Genomic DNA, 23,823 nt, shown 5'->3' with positions numbered 1-23,823 from the left:
TGATTGTGATTTGTGATTGGATAGCTTTTTGTTTTAAATAATAATAATGATGCTTTGTAACTGTCTGATGAAGCAGCTTTGGCTGCGAAAGAGCTCACCTATCTTTTTGGATTAAATATTTGCTTCTAATTGCTGTGTTTGGTGCCTCTTTTCATTTTTTTCTGTGAATAACATGGCATTGTTGATACAGACATATGATAATAGTATTAAATCACATATATTTTTTTTTTCTAGCAGGTTAGGGGACTGGCACAATAAGGATGAAGAAGTAGAAGTAGCAGTGAGAGGGGAGAGAATTAGTGGCTAGAGGGGGAAATTATGTTGGGGAGTGGGGTGTGAAATGAGCTCATTTTCAGTGGAGGCATTGGGAGAAAAGCTCCATAACAAAATACAAGATATTAGAAATTTGTTAAACAAGTATTTACAACATGTAGCTAATTTACAAGAGTAGAAAACAGGAGAATCACTTGGAACATTGTAGAATTATATGACTGGAAGTTATGAAAGAAACTTTGATTCATGGCAAGGTATCTAGTATATGTGGAGTTTAACAGAAATGACAGATAAGCTATACAAATATACAATTTTGTAGTACATATGGCACAGAATAGACTATGTGGTTAACTATACAATATTTATAGGCCAGGAGGGGGTAACTGTACAATTTTTCTTATACCATGTGAAGCAAAAATGAGGTAGAAGGTGCTTTTCAAGGGTGACATCTAAGAAGGGAGAATGATGATGACTATGGGGATAGGAGGGGTCAAGTCAGAAAATCAGGTTATAGAGGAATTGGCAATGGTACATGGGCAGAGCCATTGAGAAGAGAGATACTGATGTAGAGACGTTTTGAATAAAGGGACACTATTAATGGTCCAGAGAGGATGTGGAAGAGCATTCCAGAGTTTAGCTACAGTGAAAGAGTATAGATATTGACCTGCAGGGAGTTTTAGTCTATTTACTTGGGTATGAAATTGATTTTCAGATCCCAGATGTCGGTTTGGTTGATAAAGAGTGTGAAGGGAGCCAAGGGCTGGGCATTTGAAGAGGTTTATAAATAATTTTGTGTGCTGTAGATAGTTGTATGTATGTGAGGTGTTGTGGGAGTTCCAGCCAGTTCAGGGATCATAACGAGTAGCAGTGATAGGAAGAATATTTTGCACTGGTCATAAACTTAGCAATTTTGTTATAGCAGGTGTCCATCTTAGTTTTTAAACAGGACTGTATATTTGTTAGAATTGGGGCACCACAGAGGAGAGAGGGTAGGAGAAAAGTTAGAGCAAGTGTTTTTCTCATGGAGTAGTTTAAAAAATGTTTGTGCCCATAAAGGGTGCCAAGTTTTTGGTGATTTTTTTTAATGTTGTTGTGGATGTGTCGGTCAAATGTTGTAGTCATCTATAGTAATGCCAAGTAACTTGGTAAAGGGGACTGCCTGTATGGCTATTTTGTTAGAAGAGTAAATGATAAATTCTGATTTATTAATAGCGGTGTTTTTTGGGTGTAAAGAGCAGGAATTTGGTTTTATTGGCGTTAAGGGTGAGGTTATTGTTAGTCATCCAGATTTCAGTAGCAGAGAAAGAATTTTGGATAATGGTCAGAAGTTCTGTTTCTGATGTGTTGGAGCAGATAATAGTAGAATCATCTGCATATTGTACTACAGATCCGTGTGTGAGAGCAGAGTGAAAGTCGTTTATGAAAATACTGAAGAGAAGAGGTCCTAAAATGGACCCTTGGGGAACTCCAGTGGAAATAATGAGAAAAGGTGAGAGGGAGTGTAGCCATTTGGTAGATTGTTGTCTGTTTGTAAGATAGCTGGTAAACCAGTTAAGGATGGGAGTGGAAATGCCTAGGTGTATGAGCTTGGAAAGAAGGAGAGGATGGGAGATTGTGTCAAAGGCTGTAGAGAGAGTGAGGAAAAGTGCAGAGACAAGTTTACCAGCATTGTGAGTGTGGTTAACAGTGTTCAATGATAGGAGAGCAGTTATAGTGCTGTGACCAGGTCAGAAGTAATGCTGAGTGGTGGAAAGGAGTTGAGTTTGAATAGATTTTGCCATTATTTTAGAGATGGGGATTATATGGCTATAGGGCAGAAATTACAGATTATTGAGTTGTTGCAGCCTTTGTGTAAGGGAATGATGTAGGCTTTTCTCCAGATGGAAAGTACATAGGATACTTGGATAGATCTGTTTATGAGAATACCTATGGGGTAGCTGATAGATTTTGGTGAAATTTGTAGGTATTCAGGGGGTAAATTTTCTGGGGCAGTACTACCGGGTTTAAGTTTTAGCAACAGCTTAGTTATAGTGGAAGTAGGGATAGGAGAGAAAGAAAAGCACTGGGGAGAAGAGTTTATAGAATAGTAATATGTTGGCATTGGGTTGTTTTTATTACTAGTTTGAGAAAAGTTGGCAGCAAGTTTGGATATAGTCTCTGCAAAGTAGGAATTGAAGAGTGAAACTATTTCAGATGGGATTTTGTCAGGATTTGGCAAGGGTTGCTTTTGGTGCCAGAGTTTAATAGATTAGAGACTGACTTCCAGAATATTTTTGGGTTGTGGTTGCAGGCAATTTAGAGATGGAGGTAGTATTGCTTTTTATCTTTAATGACTAGACATTTTACTTGATTGCAGAGCTGTTTGAATAGCTGGAGTTCGATGGGGTTTTTACTTTTCTGCCATTTTTTTCATGCTCTGTCTCTGGTAATCATAAGTTTTTTGGTTTCTCTAGAAAGCCAGATTGCATGAATTGTTTTTATTCTCTTGTTTCAGAGGGTGGGGGGCATTCTATTGAGTATACTTAGGAATGTTGAATTGAAAAATTGAACAGCTTCATCTAGGGGTAAAGATTTTAGAGTGCTCCAGTTAATGTTACTCAGCATTTCATTAAAGTTAGTTGGGTCAAAATTAACTAGCTTTCTGGTGGGTTTGTATTGATGATGGTGTAAAGTTTTGGAGGTGTAACATGTTATGTAGGCAGGCGGGTGGCCACTAATATTACAGGGCAGAGTTCCTCATGATGAAATTTTGTTGGGGTTAGATACTAAAATCAAGTTGAGTATGGACCCATTCTTGTTATTTCTAGGCTGGGTTACACTAGTAATGAGCTGGGTGAAGTTATAGAGATTGATGGAAACATTTGGAAAGGGAGTTATGTGATCTAGCCAGTTTATGTTAACATCCCCTAGAATTATTGTTTCATTAAGGATATTGTTTGAGGACCAGGCTAATATTTCTTCTACTATAGGAATATTATTACCTGGTGGATTGTGTATGACTACCAAGCACAGACTTTTGAATTTGTTCATTTTTAGATATGCTATGATGAGTTTGGCTGCAGAGAATTGGGGAATAGAGTTTGAGTATGGGACAATGGTGAAAGAGATAGGATAGAGAAGTGCAACTCCTCCCCCTTTCTTGTGGGGTCTGTCTGATCTTAAACAGGAGAAATATGGAGGTAGGAATTCAGTGTATTTTATATATAGCTTTAGCCATGTTTTGGTTACAGTAATTATATTAGGTCTAGAATGTCATACCCAGGCATGGAATTCTGGTATTTTGTTTCTAATACTTTGCATATTTATGGTGGTGAGTTTTAGGGATTTGTGATGTTTGGAGGGGGGAGAGGCAGATGGAGTAGGTCTGGGGTTGGGGTGAATGTCCCCATATTGGGGTAGAGTGGTGGGACTATTTAAACATTGTGTTTGTAGCAGTTTATGCTTAGAGTTGTACTTTGTTGTGAGGAGAATTCTACATAGAATGTACTGTGTCTGTGAAAAGATTGTGAGTTTGAGGAATTACAATGTATTAGTTGGGGTAGAGACTTGAAGATATTTTGGAGTAAGGTTTGTGACTGGAGGATTGGATAGAAGTGACAGAGGTGGTTTTACATTGTGTGTGAGTAGGATGAAGTGGTGTAAGGTGTAGAAGGAGCATAAGAAATACAGAAAGAGGAAAAAGTATTGTAATCATAGTTAGTAGTGACATTATAAACATTAGATGAGTGCAGAGGTACCAGAGATGGCTGTGGAGAAGGGGGGAGAGGTTGCTATTATAGAAAGTAGGACTAATTAGTATCAGATGATTGTAGCACAATTGATTGGGGAGTTGGGTGGGGTGATTGGATATATTGAAGTAGGTGGGTTGGGTTTACAGATTGGAGCTTGTGTTGACTGGTAGGTTGATTATGGGTGGAGTATACTTAACTATAAATGTAATTGATATGGGGTGGGTGGGAATGGGGGTAGGGTAAGGGAGTGGAGTGAGCCTGAGCAAAGCAAGGGGGACAGAGTGGGATGGCCCAATCAACTTGTACAGCACTGTGAGATGTAAAAAGAAAAACAATCAGTAAGGTAAGTTGAGTCTGAGATTAGAGCTTGGAGTGATAGAGAAGAGAGGAAAGAGGAGTTTTCATTTCTTTGTGTTACAGGTGTTAGCAGGAAAGAGCAGTTACTTTCTAGATGTTAGCAGGAAAGAGGCAGAGGGCAAATAGATTAGGTTTAAAAGCTAAGAAAGAAACTGTTAAAGGCTAAGATGTCCTGTATGGAGGGGAATACAGTTTTGAGTAGAAGAGTAGAGGGATAGAACAGCTAGAAATGGGCGAGTAGTATTGCCAGGGATGGTGCATCAAGATTGTACTAAGGCAATCAGTTAGAGTGAGTAGGAAGTGTTGGGATGAGAGTCAGAGAAAATAGAGAAGTGTAGACTAGAGGGTGCTTGGGAGACAGGAGGGGTGCTGTATGAAGTGGAACCAGAACAAGAGACCGAGATACAGAGACAATTAATATTCTATGCCACAACTAGTGCATATACATTCCCCTGTTAAAGGACAGGTGGTGTGAGGGAACAGCACAGTTATGGGAGTATCACATTCCTTGTTAGAGGACAAGTGGTAAGTCCAGGGGTCCAATCTTCCACTGAATAGCTAGGGGTCTCAGGGACCAGACAGTACATTCCCTGTTAGAGGACAAGTGACAGTTAAGTTTGTAGTGCAATACATGTGGAATTAGAGCAGGATTGCAGTAAATGAATAATGCCAGCAATACTGCAATAATAACTTGAAACAATATCAGTAACACCAAGAACAATGGTGTACATCAGGATTGTGCTGTCATAACCATTGCAGTGGAGCTGTTTGCATTGAGGTTGTAAAGTAAGGATATGCAGTCAGGTATAACACTGTAATAGCTGTAGAATGCAAATCTAATGGCTACAAATTGTATTGTTATCTCATATAAGTACTGTTCAAGGATGTCTCTAGGCCAATGTTGGTCAGATAATGCTCTGTCATCCACAGACATCAGGTAATAAAGGTATATAGATGAGGTAGCCCACTCCATGAGCTGATATTGTTTGTTGACTTGACAGCTATGATACTGAAATATAACTTACCTATTATCTGCGTTATGCTTATATTTCATGCATGTGCATTCTACTGTCACTGCAGTCTAGTATAACATTATAGTAGTACTACCAGGCCATATTTTGGTTCTAGGTGAGCTCTAGGTAAATATCAGTCAGTCAGTAATCAGCAATAACTCAGTAGACAGTTTGTTAAATGTTCTGTGTACAGTACATTTTGCCACATAAAGTCCAGGGTTCGAATCCAGTAGTATGTAGCAGTAAATATTACAGTAGCAGTCACGTAATGCTCACAATTTTCTCTCCACAGGAACTGCATTTAAATGGGTGAGGTAGCCCATATTATGAGTAGATAGTTGTGTGTTTAGATGTCACAGACTGTTAAAATTGTTAGCAAGAATGTGTTCATCATCAATGTTCAGTCAGAAATAAAATGTGTAATCCCGGCATGGCTTTATGCCTGGAGTGTCTGTTAAAAGTTGCTGCAGTCAAGTAATACATTCTATGCAGATGTCCCCGCCAGTCACTGCTATTGGTTTCTATTTCTATGCCTGCCAACCAAGGCATGACAACTGTTTAGTGTCTGTACTATACACACACATCTCTCAAGTGTCACAATTTCACATTACGTAATTAATAGTGCATAATCCGTCTGCAAAGGATAACCATGGAAATGATTACCTAGACTGCAAAGTATTACCAAATCAGCCCACAGAACAACTTAGTAGTTACATAGGTCCACCTGATGTGCAAGTGTTCTGTGTAGCTGTGTACCTGCAGTTGTTACTGCTTGGCCCATAGTGTCCCATGGAAATAGCTTGAGAGGTATATATGTGCTACATCAGCTATTGGAGACTTGAAGTCACTGTACACATAAACAAAATACTGACCTGTAGAGTAGATAGTAGTACTGTTGTCAAAAAAAAATAACCGGAGATGTTACTAATGGACTGTTTGTCTCTCTCACTCCCACCCCTTATCTTCATTTAGTTCTTATTGTTATTCATTGGTTATGGTTTACTATTAACATATGTTGTTACATTAACTGTATTTTGGGACATGTGTTTTATTATTGTTTTGTATTATAATGGTTGCATATTATTTATTTAACTTTTGTTAACTGGGAAAGTCTGACTTGGAACAAAGCCAATTTTTAGTGGAGGCCTGGGGAGAAACACTCCAGGCACATATCTTTGTAATGTGGGAGGAAACTGGAGAACCCAGAGGAAACCCACATGAACGCAGGGAAGAACATGTAGACTCCACACAGAATGCACTCCAGCCGAGAATTGAACTGGAGAACCTCTTGCTCTGAAGTGACAACACTACCGCTGCACCATTGCACTGTCCAATTCATATTCATATATGTATTCATACTGAAAATCAAGATCAAGCAAGCTTTTACCCTTCTGCTCCACAGGAGGTTTCTGTCCCCCCTGAGCTCACTTTAGGACACCTACCTGTGTTACTCTTTGACAGGTGTACCACACAAGCCAAACTCCCCACCTAACACTGTCCCCATAGCGAGTCGCACCTGGATGCCTGGACGCTTGGAGCCAGAAGCGAGAGCCCCTATGGGGCTTGCTCCCCTGCCTCACCAGGTAAGTGAAAAATGATAAGATATTAACATATCTTGTTAAATTACCTATGTTGGTGTTATGCTGTAACAGTTACTGGCATGCTCTTAACATACTGACTGTTTTGTTATTTATTGTTGGATTGAAACCATGCATTGATATGTACTTGGGTTATTTCCAATGTTCTGCCATGCTGTTATTACTAACAATGATTTATTCACAACTAACCTATACTTATTGATATACCTCTATTACTAAAGCACATCAGGACCACCACCATCACCCATGCTAATGTCTCTAGCCCAGTGAGTCAACCAGCCACCAGACAGAGAGGTGTCACTCCTCACACAATCGACAGCATGCAGACATACATTGTCACCCCTAGATTACGTGAGACATACGTGTGTCCAGATCCTATCTCACAGCCCTGGAAATGGCTGGTCTGCTGATATATCATTGCAGACTTACTGTTACAGCAGTTGTATGGGAACACTGATGTGTTGGGTTGGGGAAGAACAGCACATGATCTGCAGGCATAGACAGCAGTGTAAATATCATGTGACCCCACTGTTTGACATCTCCCTTGACTGCTGTAATGAATAATCCAACCATGAAGCCTAGTGAATATTATGGAACACATACTATTGGACTGAGTATCTGTAGTCCCATGTGGATGCTACCTCTCTCCAAACAGCCCACTATATTCCCTTGCATACATGCAGCAGGTCCATACATATGATAGCATATTATAGTACTCCTTACAAATAGTTACCTTGCAAATGTAGCAGTTGATAGAACTGTAGCTCAGGGCTGACTCTATCTGATGCATGCAGTACACAACCAATACATGGTTAGGTACAGGTTGTATAGGTTGCCTGGCATCATTTTTACTATATGTATGCAAGTTGGAGTAAGGTGTCAGTCCCTAGGGCCCTAGGTTGTCAGTGCATGTGCTATACATTCTCTCTCTTGGCATACTAGGCACACTTATGTCTGCCTACAGGGACATCCTCAGGGGTTTCCTCCTCTGAGTCCCCCTGTGGGTGTGGCTGTGGGGACCTAGGCACTGGTTGGGGGCTGTGTATCCCTTCCCTTTGCTATTTCTGCAGGATCATATTGTGTAGCATGACACATACTGTGAACATCTGTGCACATGTGGCTGAAGAGTATGCAGGGCTCCACCAGATATATCAAGGCACCAGAGCCATGACTTCAGTAGCCCAAACACACACTCTGTGATGTTCCTATTTTGTGCATGTGCCTCATTATGGCATTCTTCCATGGGTGTGTGTGTGCATTTCTGATTGGTGTCATCATCCATGGTTCCAGTGCATAGCCAGCATCCCCCAGTAAATGGCCGTGTGGGATGTCCCCCCTAGCAAACATCTGGTACAGCTATGATGAGTGCCAGATATGAGAGTTGTGATATCTGCCTGGGCTGCCAGCACACGCTTTCATGTTAATGTCCTGGGCATTGCACATGACCTGGCAGTTGATGGAGTGATACCCCTTGCGGTTCATATAGATTCTGCTCTCCTCACCTGGTGGTGCCTTGATGTGTACATGGGTGCAATCTGTGGCACCCAGTACCTCAGGATAGTATACTACATGGTAGAAGTGTTGCATACTGCTGGCCTTCTCTTCAGGGGTGTGAGGAAAATAAACGTGCTCACTGGCATATAGTAGCATGGCATCTAGGAACTGGTGGAGTACCCTGGATGTTGTTGCCTGCAAGACCAAGTTGGTCTTTGGAATGTACCCGTAGCTAGTACCCTAACAGCTACACATACCTTTGTTTCCACTGGGATGGGTTCCCCTCTGTTAACTCTGTGTCTGAGTTGAGTGTGGCAGAGCTCAGTGAGTTCTTGTAGTATGTCCCTGTCCACCCTGTAGCGGTCGACAGTCTCCAGCTCATGTAGATCCTGGAAGGTTACCCTGGGCCTGAACACTCTTCTCCTTCTCAGTCTAGGCCTATTGTCAGCTGCAGCAGCAACAGCATTGACCTCAGCATCCAGCACATACAGATGTAGCAGAGCTGCAGCAGCAGCCCTAGCATTCCTTCAATTACAAATCCCAAGTCTGTACTTCACTGGTGCAGAGTATGGGGGTGAAATCATATTGTAGGGTGTATGCAACCTTTTAGTGCTCTGCTGTAGATGCAGCCTGTATGATTGGCTACCTATGATGCATTCCACCTGCCAAGTACATCATTACAGACTGTTAATGGCCCTGGTTGAAGTGAAACAGGGGTCATCAGTAATTAATATACCATTGGCTTGCTCAGTCAATTATTTTTTGACAGCCTTCCTCACTCAGCACTGCAGCATGCCACGCAAACATGCACCACAAAGGTAAACAATGCTCAACAGTCACTGCACACACCTCCATGAAAGGTCACAGTCAGCATGGAGGCACTCTGCTCAAACCCATGCAAACACATGGAAACACCTGAAAATATGCACCCCGAAGGTAAACAAAGCTTAGTAGAAACTGTACATATCCTTCTGCTCAGCAGAGCACTGAGCTGCACAAAGAGGCCCTGCTGAGTTCCAATGAGATTACAAGTCCTCAGGCACACTCCCCCTTGATGTCAGGTACCTCTTCTTTGAAAATCAACATGGTTTTGTGGCTACATGGATGGGATTTGCAGACACATATACCCATTTGTGCTATTCAATAACCCCACTTCATTTGCATAGGGATCTGTGCACACAACCTGGAACTACATGGTTTCAGGCCCTGCCTCATTAGCAACAGCACCGTTCCACCATTGTAGATACTCCACACAAGGTCCTATGATACATTACTGTCACATACATACTAATAAATTTGGTTTTTACACTCTTTTTTATTTATTTTTTTCATAAAAGCATGTTTGCATACTGCTGCACACTGCGCAAACATACTATTATTAAAAAAAAAATTACTTTAAATTATTTCCCATACGATTTTGGACACAAAGTGGATAATTTTGCACATATCTGTGTCTACTATGCTATTTATGTCCATCAAACTACACTTTTGCAACCCCTGTTGTCTGTTTAAAATCCTGTACATGGAATTTTTCCATGTATACTATGGACACCAACATGGGGTCTGCAGGACTGCTTATCTGCTTGCTGGATCTCTCTGCCTCCCTCATTTGCATACAATTCACATGCTTATGAGGTGATTTGTATGCCATGGATAGTTCTATGTTGGCACGTGTGTGTGTGCCACCCAGCTCTATTTACTGGATTGCAAACCTGCTTACTTTCGTGTATGCAGTGCTCTACAATGCCTACATGGAAAAAAGTCCATGTAAGCTTTATTAAATTTCCACCAATGACTTATTCAGTTTACAATATATTTATTATTTTTGAAATACTCCACGTTTGATATTATTTCACAGTGTGAAAAGGTTTCATATGCTTTTGTTAAATTTACACAAAGATAACAGTTGTACTCATATCATTTGCATAACTATGTCATAAGACTTATATTGGTCAGTGCTGAATAACTCTTTAAAACATGCAGTGAAAGTCCAATATTCTTATTAAATCCATTGAGAGCAATCTGTTTGTGCAAGATGCATTTTCAAGACATTTCCCCATTATTGATGATTGACTTATAGGACTATAGTTGTCTAGTAACCAATTGCTATCCTTCTTGTGTACTGGGATAACTGTAGATGCCATAACTCTCAACTGCTCAGATTTTCGCAGAATGTCCAGATTTTTGGCTGATATTTTTCGTCTGTTCCTCATAAAATTTGTAGTTTACTGGCAAATCACTGGGGTGACCTGAGGATTTATTTTAGTAAATAATGACATATATTTGAGTTTCAGACTTCAAATCCTTCAGAAAACGTATGTTAAAACAATCCCTGTTACATTAGCAGCTTTCTATGTTTATAAGAGCAACATTTAAAATATGTCCCTATTTTTGGGCCATTGTCCCCTCATTTTGTTGGGCTTTGTCCAGATTTCTTGCAGTACGAAGTTGAGAGGCATAGTAGATGCAGAACATTGAATATACATTAGAGCAGGACAACCAGTGCTTTTTTAATTAGATGTGTTCACTGTCTAATGTTGTCAGGTCCCATTCCACGTGAACGTTTTACATTTTCTAAACCGATTTGAATAATATAAGCCTTAAAAAAAGGGCAAGTTTAATCAATGTCGATAGATATTTCCTGTTTGTTACTACATGACTGACTACTCATGATTGTAAAGCATGTTAAATTTATCAGCCATCTTCTCAGCATCACTAACTCAAGATTTATCGACTTTCAGAGGCTCTATAATTAGATCAGTTTGTGAAAATCAACATACTTGTAGGACATTTTTGTTAATTTTCTTTGTCTTGTACAAGTTCATTCTGAAACCTGGAATTAACAGTATATTTAACTCTTTAATTTTCTAGTAATATAATTTAATATTCTCTTATTGCACTTTGTTGTATCTTGTTGGGCGTTTCTGATAAATGCCATTAAATCTTTTTTTTTTCATTTTATACAGTTTGGTAAGACTATGAGCTTATCAAAATGGAAGCCTTCATTTTTAGTGAATTAATTACACTTAGGTTGAGCTGTAGCCTCCAAAGCTGAAGAACAAATAAAATAAAGATGATCTCATCTTTGACTTACTTTAACTAGTACCGCAGTGTTGCTCCTCTGCACATTAGTAAGATCATGTTTTAGTGCGCTACCTTTTATTTCATTATAGTGATATATTTGTTGTCATTCTCTTCTTAATTTGGGTTGATTAGACCTTTGAATAATAGGGTGCTATGGTCTGATGTGCAAAGACACATATTACCCTTCAGTTCGTGTATGACATCACACCAGTTACTAAAAACAAGATCCAAAATCATTGCACATAGCTGTAGGTGCAATCTGAACTAAACCCATCAGATTAACCATACCTATAAATTCCTGCTCATAGAACAATGAGGTCTACAATGGTGTGCAATATAAAATAGGATAATTGAAATTTCCTGATAAAATTGCAGGTCCTTTAGGTATGCTGTTTGCATGTTCTATATTAATTTTAAATGCTGTATGCAGTCCTGCTTTGGACTACCATAACATGCCAGTAAAGTTTGAATTTCATTATGTGGTATTCCTTCAATTTTTATACCTAAGATTTTCGAAGTTCAAGGTTTTTTTGGTTTTACCCTAAATGTAAGTAAAGAATGAGAAAGAACTGAGAAAGAAAACACCACTTAGTCATGTTCACTTGTTTTATTCAACTTCATTAACTACCTCAAAAGAAGAGCTGTAATATCTCAGCATTCTTCAATGATGGCTTACTATCAGGCATCCTGAGATACAGCTCTGATGGATATTTTGCACATCCACAAAATAAACAGCACCAGCAATGCTAGATTCAAGGACTTGAACTTTGCCCGTGATATAAATAGAATGTGCTGGAGAGACTAAGTGCCTTAAACGATCCTTGCATTATAATAAGCTCCCCATCCACATGAAGCAGAGTTCATCCCTAACCCTATTCAACTGAAACCTTGATCACTGGATGGGGAATTACAAATTCACCTCTGTTTTTGCCTCTCTGATGCCTCTCTGATGGACAGAGATCGACAGTAAGTAAATTAATCTCCAAAAAGCATACTACCCCCCATTCCTCTAAAATTCTTAGGACGAGATATCTGGACAAAGCCAATAATAATGGGTAGACAAAGGCTCAAAATAGAGACAAATGTTAGATGTTTCTCTTACAAACTTAAAAAGTTTATATAATTGCAGGATTTGTGTTAACAATCATTTTTGTGAGGGACATGAAGTCTGAAACTCAGATGTGTGTCATTATTTATGATGTCAATCCACAGTGATTTGCCAGAAAACCACACATTTTATGAGGATCAGACCAAAAATATGAGGCAAAAATCTGGACATTCTGAGAAAATCTGGACAGTTGAGAGGTATGTTTCCCCCACATAACCCTTAGCTTCCTCCTTACAAACATACTATGCCTTATAGGTGTCCAAGGTACTCTGGGACAAAACTGGGTTTGAAATGCTGCCCATTACTCAATAAACATATTTTCAAAAGTGTATACCTAATGCTAATATCCTTCTAGATAAACGCAGTGCTAAATTTTAAGCTATCAACTCAGTCAGATATTTCAACTAGCAATGATCCCATCCTACCTAAAATCATTTTGGAGCAAGTTATAGCCACACTATTCAAAATTACTAACTCCATGGGACCTGATAATAGATCTGACTATCTGTTTTAAGTGTGAAGTAGTGTTTAGACACAGCTTTCTTAAATCTCCCTTAATCATGTAGCGTGTCTGTTTCAGTACCATTAGCCAAAGGTGACTCCATGACAGACTTTGGCAGTGATAGTCCTGGTAGCTTCACAAGTATTGTCTGTAAAGTTAAGTGGTGTGTGGTTACCAAGCTGTTAAATGATGACACAGGTTACTTATAAACACTGGACTTAATCTGGATTCATAAAATGTCAGTCATGTTTATTAAATATAGATTTCTTAAAAAATTCATCTGTAAACCTGATCTTGACAAGGTTTTTGGCACCATCCCACATGCTTGTGTCACAGATAAATTAGCTTAACTCAACATAAACTAATATGTAGTCCAATGGATAGACAACTGCATGTCTGGCAGAACCCATGCAGTTAACTAGATGAGTTAGACACTGCCTTGGGATCCATGTTGCTCAACATCTACTTCTCAGAAGTGGAAATGGATGTCACTGTGGCTATGTTTGCTGATGACTGCAAATTGAATGTACCTAAAAATCTTCCTTGAACACTGAGGTACTCTAGCAAGGCCAGAACCAGATCAACACCCAGTTGTGTTAGTCCCAGGCTCAACATAAATGCCAAAAAGTGCATTGTTGTTACCTATAGGAAAGCCATCAGCCCTCTCACCTCACAGCTCTGCTTTCAGAACTGATACAACTATCTGGAACATGAATACTATGATGCTAACAATTTGTTATTTTGATTATCATGTCCCAGTTGTAGCAAATCCTTCTAACTTGCTCAGGTGATCTGTAGAGGTATCTCCACCAGGTCCTATGCATTCATGGTCCCTCTGTACTTTCCTAATAAGGCCTATCCTGAATGAAATGCAATACCCCTTTTGGCATGCACCTCACAAAGCACCTTGACTAGCTCGAAAGACCCCAATGTTTTCTGACTAAGAAGTCTTTCAGTCTTCACAATCTAACCTACCCCGAAAGACTAAATACCTGACCCATCAACTGTGTCTTAGATAGACTCTTGAGGGGTGATGTGATGTCTGTCTACTCCATTCAACACTGAAAGTTCCTATTCTTTTTGCCCTTCTTCATCTTTGCAGAAGCAGTGGTCTGTCTAACCCTCATGTCAAACCCCTCCCACATGAGCTGCAAGATCAACAGCACATGTTGCTGACATGACAGATCTGTATCATAGTGTACTCCCTGCCTTTGCTCTCCTCTCTACATCAAACAAAACAAGATCCTACCTACTTTCAAAACTAAACCTGTTAATTGGATGTTTGACTGTAAATTCATGCCATGCCTAGATTATGGAAATTATCTTCTTACCATGGACAGCTGGTATACTCTGAATATCAAGTAGTAGTAGCTTCTTAATGACCTTTCAGCAATAAACTTAGTATGAACCTATGAAACTAGTATTGTTGGCTTCTACAGTTTAGAAATGTTTTCAAGTACACCTCAGTTTATAAGAAGAGAGATGGGAATGAGCTGGATAAAGCACTTAGCTTTGAAATGTAGCGGTGGAAGAAAATCTGCAGTTATTGATCATGGCTTTAGCTTCTGCAAATATTTTTAACATGCCAACATAAGCAACTGGAAGAGAGAGAGAGAGGTGGAGATGTAAGTTGTGGTGTAAAAATTCATAGCTTCATGGATGGTTACTAGGCCCATGAACCATTTTAAACCTAGACAAGCTTATCACAAATTTACCAAAACATTATTGATGTGTCACTATGCCAAGGAATTTTACAATTATGATAGAGGTATGTACACATCAAGCATTCACAGACTGCCCCTGCCCGTTAGGGACATAACTGCCAAACTAGGGGTAAATGTACAATTTCCTATCCTTTGGTCCAGGTTATAAATGTTCATAGGTTAGTACTAGACTACATGTTCTTGTGGGGCATTTTACACTTAGCCAATTTCTTTCAAAGGTGAGACTCAAACTTGTACCTTGTGTCTGTGAGTTAAACACCTTATTCATTATGCCAACCCTCAATCCTCAACTAGTTTTAAATAGAAGGCATGGTATCTTTGAGGCATATGCCTGTCATACTAACATGCCCTGTTTATGTTTAATGGATGTGGTTGAAGTTTTGAGTGTGCACTTAGGTATTATATTGTTAAAATGAGTACAGAGCTGATGACTATTTTTGCAGAATTCAGGAGTGGAAGAAATGTGTCTGTTTTGATCTGCCAGCATGCAAAATGTTCTACACTCATAATAGGTCCATTGGTGGTTAATGAGTTATCAGCCCAATAGCCACTTTAAGCGTAGCCAAACTTTCCCCAAATTTATCAAAATATTGCTGATGAGTTAATACCCCAAGGAATGTTATGGTTATGATATAGACTTGTACATATCAGGCATTCACAGGTTGCACTGTCCATTAGGCACATAAGTACAAAACCAGGAGTGAATTTGTAATTTCCTATCCAATGGTTTAAGTTACATTTGAAAACAGTTAGGGATGAATTTTGCTTCACATATGGATTTATACCTATTTTTTTAAGTTTATCTAAAATGCCCAAGTGTGATATTGTGTCAAATGCATTGGCCAGATTGAGGTAGGCAGTGTGCACTGTTTTGCCCTCATCCATAGCATTAGTGACTTTCTCAAAAACATCCACCAGGTTAAGTAGCCATTACCTGCCTTTGGCAAAACTGAATTGGGTAGGGTCCAGTGTCTGTAGGTTTCCTACATCAGTGTTTATCAATCCATGATAATTCTTTCCATGGCTTTGCATATGAGAATAGTTAGTCTACTTGTTCTGTAGTTCTGTGGGTCCATGGAACACCCCCCTTGTACAGAAAGATAACTGTTGCAGTCCTCCATTTATTTGGTACAAAGCCTGTCTGGAGGCTATAGTTAAACAGAGATAGATTTTTAGTGGGCTTGACAGGCCATGCTTAATGCTATTCAGGAGACATCCTGGGATACTATCAAAACCCATCAAATCAGTATTCTTGGCCCTAGAGTTAATAAGGACCTACCCCCCCCCCCCAAAGTGATAGTTGGTGGGGGAATGGTGGGGGGCATTTTCTGGAGGGTGAATGGAGGTGCTATATCTTCTGGCTTTGTATAGGTGGATCAATTCACCATTAGTTCAGCACAGTGTTGGGTATTGTCTTTATGGTTGTGGACATAACTGAAGAAAGTCTTATGGTTGTCCTTAGCTTGGGAGACTATTTTTATCTCAAATTTGGTTTTGGTGGACTTGATTAGTCCCCTGAGTTGCTTGTCCAGATTGAGGATGGACTTTCTACCTTGCTGAGCAATGCCCTTCCTGATTTTGGACCTCACTTCCTCCAAGCAAGGATCGGCCTCTTCTCCTAGCAACAACAAACTATCAGCCATGGCTGGACTGTCTAAACCAGAACTATGCTCTGTAAACCTATGCCCTTCTCCCACTAAACTCTGCAGGCTCCAAAGCCATTCACAGGGCCCTCTGACGATGGATTTGAGATGCTACCCCATCAACAAATCTATGCCTCCCTCACCCCCTGTCCACTGAACCTACTGACCCATCCACCCCCTAGCATTAATGGTAGGAGGATTACCTGTAGGAGCAGCAACTGCAGAGTCCACAGTCAATACTTCTGCTGCCACCACCTTGCTGGACTGTGACTGACACATTCTTTTGCCTCTGGCTGCCTGCTTGCCCTTTGATGGTTGCCATCTCTTATGACTGCCTTGGCCCTGTGCTACTGCCACCGTAGTCTCACTGCTTGGCATTTCCTCAAAGAAGGCTCTCCATCCAAGCCACAATGTCCGCCCACATATGCCACAATGTCTGGACATCAGCCATGTCATCCACTGAGCCACTGACACCTGCAATGAGACCAGACCAATGTAAGCAAACATAAAAAAAACAGAATGTCCCTGACACCCAATGACAGGCATTATATATTCATAGATTAGTACTAGGCTAACTGCCCTTGCAGGCCATTTTAAACCTATCCAATCACCCCCTGCGACAATCAAATCCTTTACCTTGCATCTGTAAGGTAAGCACATTAACCATTATACCAAGTTCAGAATATACATCCATTTTCCATAAAATTGTGTTTGTCTGGCAAATTAGTGGTAAACCGTAAAAGATTAAAGTTAGAAAATAATGACAGACATTTGAGTTTCAGCCTTCATACCCTTCTGAAAATGCATGCTAATACAAAACCTATTATTCTATTATTCTATCAACCTTCTAAGTTTATAAGAGCATTTTTTTTAAATTGTCCTCATTGTGGCTTTTGTCCCTCTTTTCTTTATGGCTTTGTCCACATGCTTTGCTCTAAGAGATTGAGAGGCTCACACAAGCAACTCAGTGTAACATTATGTTAAGGAACAGCTGATGAAACAAACCCCGCACCATAGGAATTCTCTCATCTTAACCTCCACCCCAATTGCTAGTCTTCATGCCCATAGACACATCCACGCTATTCCAACCTGTTATTCTCTAGTCAAAATCTACTTCCCTTATGATGAACATAAAAAAAAAAAATAGAATCAGAACAGAGACCTCAAAGGCCCTGCAAATATCCAATTTCCACTGTGCGCTAACCAAACCAACACTCACGAGCAATCGGACCACAACCCAAGCAATCCAGCCGAAGACACCATCCACCAAGGGAATGAGAGAACCACTGAAGCTACGCACAGATCACCCTCACATCCACAACATCCAGCCACAGCATCTACTAGAATGCTGAGAAATGAGGTACCCTGTAAACTAGCTTTTTGAATTGCTGACATTCCAAGCAAGCCTTTGTACACATCCAGCTGTTATTTAAGCAACAATACTTCAAGTCTAAGTTACTTTGTGTTACTACATGCTGTACCCTTTGTTCTGAGTATTTATTTTACTAGGCTGAAGAACAGATCTATGGACGTGTTGAGCTTTATAATTAATAAAAGACAAAATAATGCATACCACGTGATTCCTGCCATTCAGCTGCAGGGCAAGTTAAACTGCTAGTGCATAAAATAATTGTTTCTCGTCAGGTCAGGAAGAAACAGTTGAACATTTGGGTTCTCATTCAAACAGCTTTATTACATACAAACACACCATAAACGAAGTTAAGTAACTTTTACTTATAAAAAACTAGCTATCATGCACATAGATGTTAACACTCTGGCTGCACCTTCAAAATGGCGCTGAAGATAACATGTGCTTGGAATTGATATGCACACACAGACCTTGGAAATGCTTCTTAAAGGTACAGCACACCTGTTATGCTACATCCTCCCTCTTTGAGAAATGAGTCAGGAATGGTCACTGGAATTAATAAATATGCAATTTACAGAGGAATCATTTTCATCATGCAATTAGACAAAGCTAGGTACATATATACAACTATGTCCAAGTTGCTGTGTATTTCACACTAGGCTTTGAGATGCGAACATATCGAGTGACATAAAATTTGGGATCTGGTTTAGCAACTGGAATTGTCTCTGTTGACTTTTCAATCTTAGGAACCTTTGGATCATCTACTGGAACAGTATCAGGAGTCAAGACACATTCTGGAACAGGAATATCATCTGGATTGCTCTGAGAGTTAGAGTCTTTGTCAAAGGAACAATGCTGTAATGTCATTTCTGCTACAGGAAGAAAATGTCTGCAATTTCTCCTGTGCTCCACATCCTCGGTTTTTACAAAATAGGATCTTGACTCTGCACATATACTCATTACTTGACCAATCCAATCGAAACCTTTCACTGTTTGTATCTTCACTTTCTCTCCTTCTTTCAATGGACAAAGAAATCTGCTCGATTTGTCATAGATGGACTTTTGAAAAGAACACTTCTTAAGTAACTGGACTTCAATGTTTTTGTTGTTTTTAGCTTTAGCCTCAATAAACTAGAACTGATAGGCAATGTTGTTCTGGTTTGCCTGGATAGAAGTCTCTGAGCAGGTGAGTCAAGTATATCGTCACGGGGTATGTTTCTGAGATTGAATAAGTTAAAAAAAAATCAGTATTATCATGCTTCAGCTTCTCAAGTAATTGCTTTCCACTCTGTAATGCACGTTCAGCAAGTCCATTTGATTGCGGATACTCTGGACTACTAGTAACATGTACAAAGTCCCACTCTCTTGCAAATTTTTTAAATAATTGACTTGTAAATTGGGTACCATTGTCAGAAAGAAAGCCATGGACTGAGAAATGGCATTTCAACTTAGTAATGACTGTAGTTGAAGTTAGATTAGTTAGTAGATCAATCTCAAACCAATTTGAATGAGTCTACTAGTACTAAGTAATGTTGATTGTTCCACTTGGATATGTCAGTAGCTACTATTGACCAAGGTAGTTCATGGATTTGACTAGGCCGAAGTGGCTCTTTTTGCAAATGTGGTCTAGTACTATTACACACTGAACAGGAAGAAAGTGCTCTATCAATGTCTTTCACTAGAGAAGTCCAGAACACAAGTACTCTTGCTCTTCTCTTAGTAGATTCAGAACCTGGGTGACCATGATGCAAAATCTGGATATACTCTTGTTCTAAGGAAGCAGGAACAACAATTTCAGGACCTTTGAAAATAATGCCATCTTCCATCAACAAGTCATCTTTGTAAGGAAAGTAAGTTTGCACATCGGGTGGTACACTAGATTGCGTTGACAGCCATCCAGCACTGATGTAGTGATTGTGATTTTGAAAAAAAAATGGATCAGTCATTGTATGATCTTGTAGCTCATCATCATCTTGTGGTAGTAAAATTACACTTCCATGACATCAAACTCAAAATTCTCTGAGTCAAGCTGCTTCATTGTATTTCTGGGTGATCTGGATAAGGTATTAGCCAGATAAAGATGTTTTCCTTTTGTATAGACCTTTTTGAATTTGTACTTTTGTAATTTGAGCATCATTCTTTGTAATCTTGCTTGAGCTGAATGCATAGACTTCTTTTAAAATAGTAACCAAAGGTTGATGATCAGTTTCAAGCTGGATATCTTGACCATAGATATAATCATGAAACTTGGAACATGCAAACACTATTGCCAAAAGTTCTTTCTCAATTTGAGCATACTCCATCTCAGTCTGGGTAAATATTCTAGATGCATAGGCTACTGACCTGCTTTCTTGAAGAATAACTGCACCTAAACCACATTCTGAAGCATTGCAGCAAAGAGTTACTGGTTTGTTAACATCATAGTACTTTAATGTTGGTGGGGTAGCAATTTCCTGCTTTAGAACCTGAAATGCTTTCTGATGCTGTTCTAGCCATGACCATGTAATATTTTTACATGTGACCTCTCTCAAAGGCACTGTCATTTCACTGTAGTCTGGTATAAATTGGCCTAAATAGTTGACCATACAAAGAAAATGTTGTAGAGCCTGCACATTATACGGTGCTGGCATTTCAAGAATGGCTGCTTGATTGGACAGGTCTGGTCTCAAGCCAATACTTGTAAATAAATAACCTACATATGTAATTTCAGGTAGTCTGAATCTGCACTTCAGAGGATTGAGATTTAAGTTCACTTCCCATGCTCTGTCTAGAACTCTCTTAAGATTTCTGTCATCCTCTGCCTCACCATTGACTCTGACCAATAAATCATCTACTATTATGGTACAAGGATAACCCAAAAAAATTTGCTCCATTGCACGCTGAATTTATTCCAAATGGCATCCTGAGGAATCTATATCTTCCAACTAGAGTATTGAATGTAGTCAGTAGTGAAGATTTGCGATCAAGCATCACTTGCCAAAATGAACTTTTTGCATCCAAGACAGAAAAAACAGTGGCATTCAGTATCAGGGCTGTGACTTCTTTGATTGTATACATAGGATGATGAGGTCTCTTCAATGCTTTGTTCAAATCTCTTGGGCCAATGCATATTCTGATTTCATCTGCGCCTTTTGTATGAGCTGCTACCATTGATGACACCCATTCAGTAGGTTCAGTAACTGGACAAATTACACCTTGTTGCACCATTTTATCCAACTGAGCTTTGACTTTATGCTGTAGAGCCATGGGAACTCTTCTTGCTGGTCTGAACACTGGACTGATTTCTGTGTCTAGTTTTATAGAATATACCACTGAAAGTTTCCCCAACTTGTCATCAAAAACATCAGCATACTCTGAAAAAATAGTGTTAGTAAAGCTGGAACTGAGACACGTGCATATTTGATGAACTTCTTTAGTAAAAGAAAGCAGATTTATTTTCAAACTGTCCTTGAGAACCAATCAGGTCATCAAACTACATAGAATAATAGGCTATAACAGTTGTTGGCCACATAACATGAAAGCACTACTGAACCTTCAGTTTGACTTTCTTCACCTCCATAAGTAACAAGCTTCACACAACTAGTCACATTTAGTTGTTTACCATCTCTGACCCTTGCAAATGTATCTGTAGACATAACATTACACTTTGAACCAGTGTCTACCTTGAGCTCGATGGGTTTACCATTGATCTGAACAGTACAAAACACTTAATTTATTGCCAATAAATCTACTGCATCAATCTTTTCACCCATCACTGACACACCATCTACATAGAAAGCAGACTGCTCCAGGTTTACTTGATCAACTTGCATTTTTGAGTGACCTTTCTTTGTAACTGCATTAGGCCTACTTGATTTACAAAACCTCTGAAAATGGTCCCAATTGCTATGCACGTTTCTCTTCTGAATTCATAGTTGGCACCACAATTGCAACAGTTAACAATATAGCTTGATTTGAGTTTTGCTGATTCACCCTTATACTGTACTGAGTTGTGTCTGTTCTGCACTGGATAGCCTTGGTTCTGCACTGAGCATTCTTCTTTAATTGAACTGGTTGTGGAATTTGCTAGAAGACTATGGGTTTTACCTGGAAGCCCCACAGGTGCTGCTGCTGCCATGTGTTTAGGCCTGCTTTTGCCTATCACATGTTGCATGCTGTCTACATTAGTTCTGGAGCCAGTTGAAACCGTGCTCTTATCACTAGCAAGCATACTTGTGTGCCTTTCTGTAACTTCATGGATCTGACAAATCTCAATGGCTTTGCTCAGAGTCAAATCACTGTCATGAAGCAAAATCTTTCTCACAGGAGAATTATTAATACCACACACGAGTCTGTCCTTTATTAACTCACCTTTTAAATCACCAAACTGACACGTTTTAGCTTTGTTTCTTAGGTCAGTAATGTAAGCTGCAAAACTTTCCCCTTGCATTTGATCTCTCGTGTAAAACAAATGCCTGTCTAATGTAATATTAGTCTGGGAGTTACACATTTATCTGAATTTGCACTTTAAATACTTGGGGTCTTCCTTGATTCAGCCTGCACAACAATACAACAAGTTCCTCCTTCACCTTCATACACTGCTGGTGCATATACAAATGAATGCTCCCTTTCAATAGCCTCTGACCCTGCCAGGTTTAGTAAAATGAATGCCCTGGTGAGTGCATCTTTATCAGAATAAGTTGCTTGTATAAATATATCATACTCTTGCTCAAATATGCTCCAATTCTCTGCAACATTTTAATCAAACAAGTGGGTGTGGCTTGTGAAATCCAACTGCAATATTAACATATCTTAATGAAGAATTTTGCAAATGAACATGGACACACACACACTTGTACATGTGCTTGGAATTTATGCTGGTACTTGAAATAGCACAATAAGTCTCTGTATAACTGAACTTTATTAAATAAATCTCCTGGGCACTGTAATATATTGAAATTAGTTCACCATTGCTTCAATTATTATAAACATTTATCTTGAAATTATTTGACTGTATATTTGATTTTAAATCATCATTTTTCATCAAATCATTAAAATAACTGTAAAGTGAGTATAAACTGAATAAACTGGGATATGATGAGCTGAGGGCTAGAAACATTCTTTTATGAATAAAATATTTATGAATAATTTATTTTTGTGCAATTATAATTAAAAAAAAAAGTAATTACACTTTGCAACTTAAACTGCAAAGAAGAAGAGAAGAAGAAGACACTTGTGAAAAACTAACAAAAATACTAATAAATGTGAATAACAGTACACAGTTTTCCCAAAATGGCTGCACTTTGCCAACTACTCTGTATAATGCAAGAAACACTCTGTAATGGCAGCACTCTGTGAATAGACACACCGATGCACAATAATTTTTTTTGAAATGGCTGTATTTGATTGCACTTCATGAAATAGTTGCACTTTGCACACAACAAACTCTTTGGAATAAATGCACAGTAATAAACACACATTGTAAGCACTTTTACACACTTTGAGATACTTCTAATAATTCTTGTTATGCAATTCAAGGCTTCAGTCAATGCAAAGTAGTAATTTATGCCAAAACACATGCAGTTGCCTTGCTTTATTTATGCTCAACGTGCCCTTTTCTGCCCCTTCTGTTATATTTGTTTTGCTCATTTAATCTCTTAATGTGCCCTTTTGACTTTCTGTTATATTTGTTTTGCTCATTTAATCTCTTTTTATCCCTATTATACTTTCTTGTGCTTGTTTTAACTCTAGACCTGCTTGTTTTACTTTAAACATGCTTGCTTTATCAAGTAACCTTGTTTCAAACATTTAATTTGATTAATGAGCTTTTTTATGCTTCTCTTTTGCTTAATAAATATTTCTGTGCAATTTGTTTGTGAAGTAATACGTTTTGTGCTCTTGTAATGCTCCATTTTATCTCTTTTAATAAATAAATCTTTTGTGCATAT

The sequence above is a fragment of the Protopterus annectens genome, chromosome 3.part0 (assembly GCF_019279795.1).
Source record: "Protopterus annectens isolate FY-2018-M chromosome 3.part0, PAN1.0, whole genome shotgun sequence".
In the NCBI taxonomy this organism is placed as follows: Eukaryota; Metazoa; Chordata; order Ceratodontiformes; family Protopteridae; genus Protopterus; species Protopterus annectens.
Note: the sequence above shows the minus strand (reverse complement) of the source record.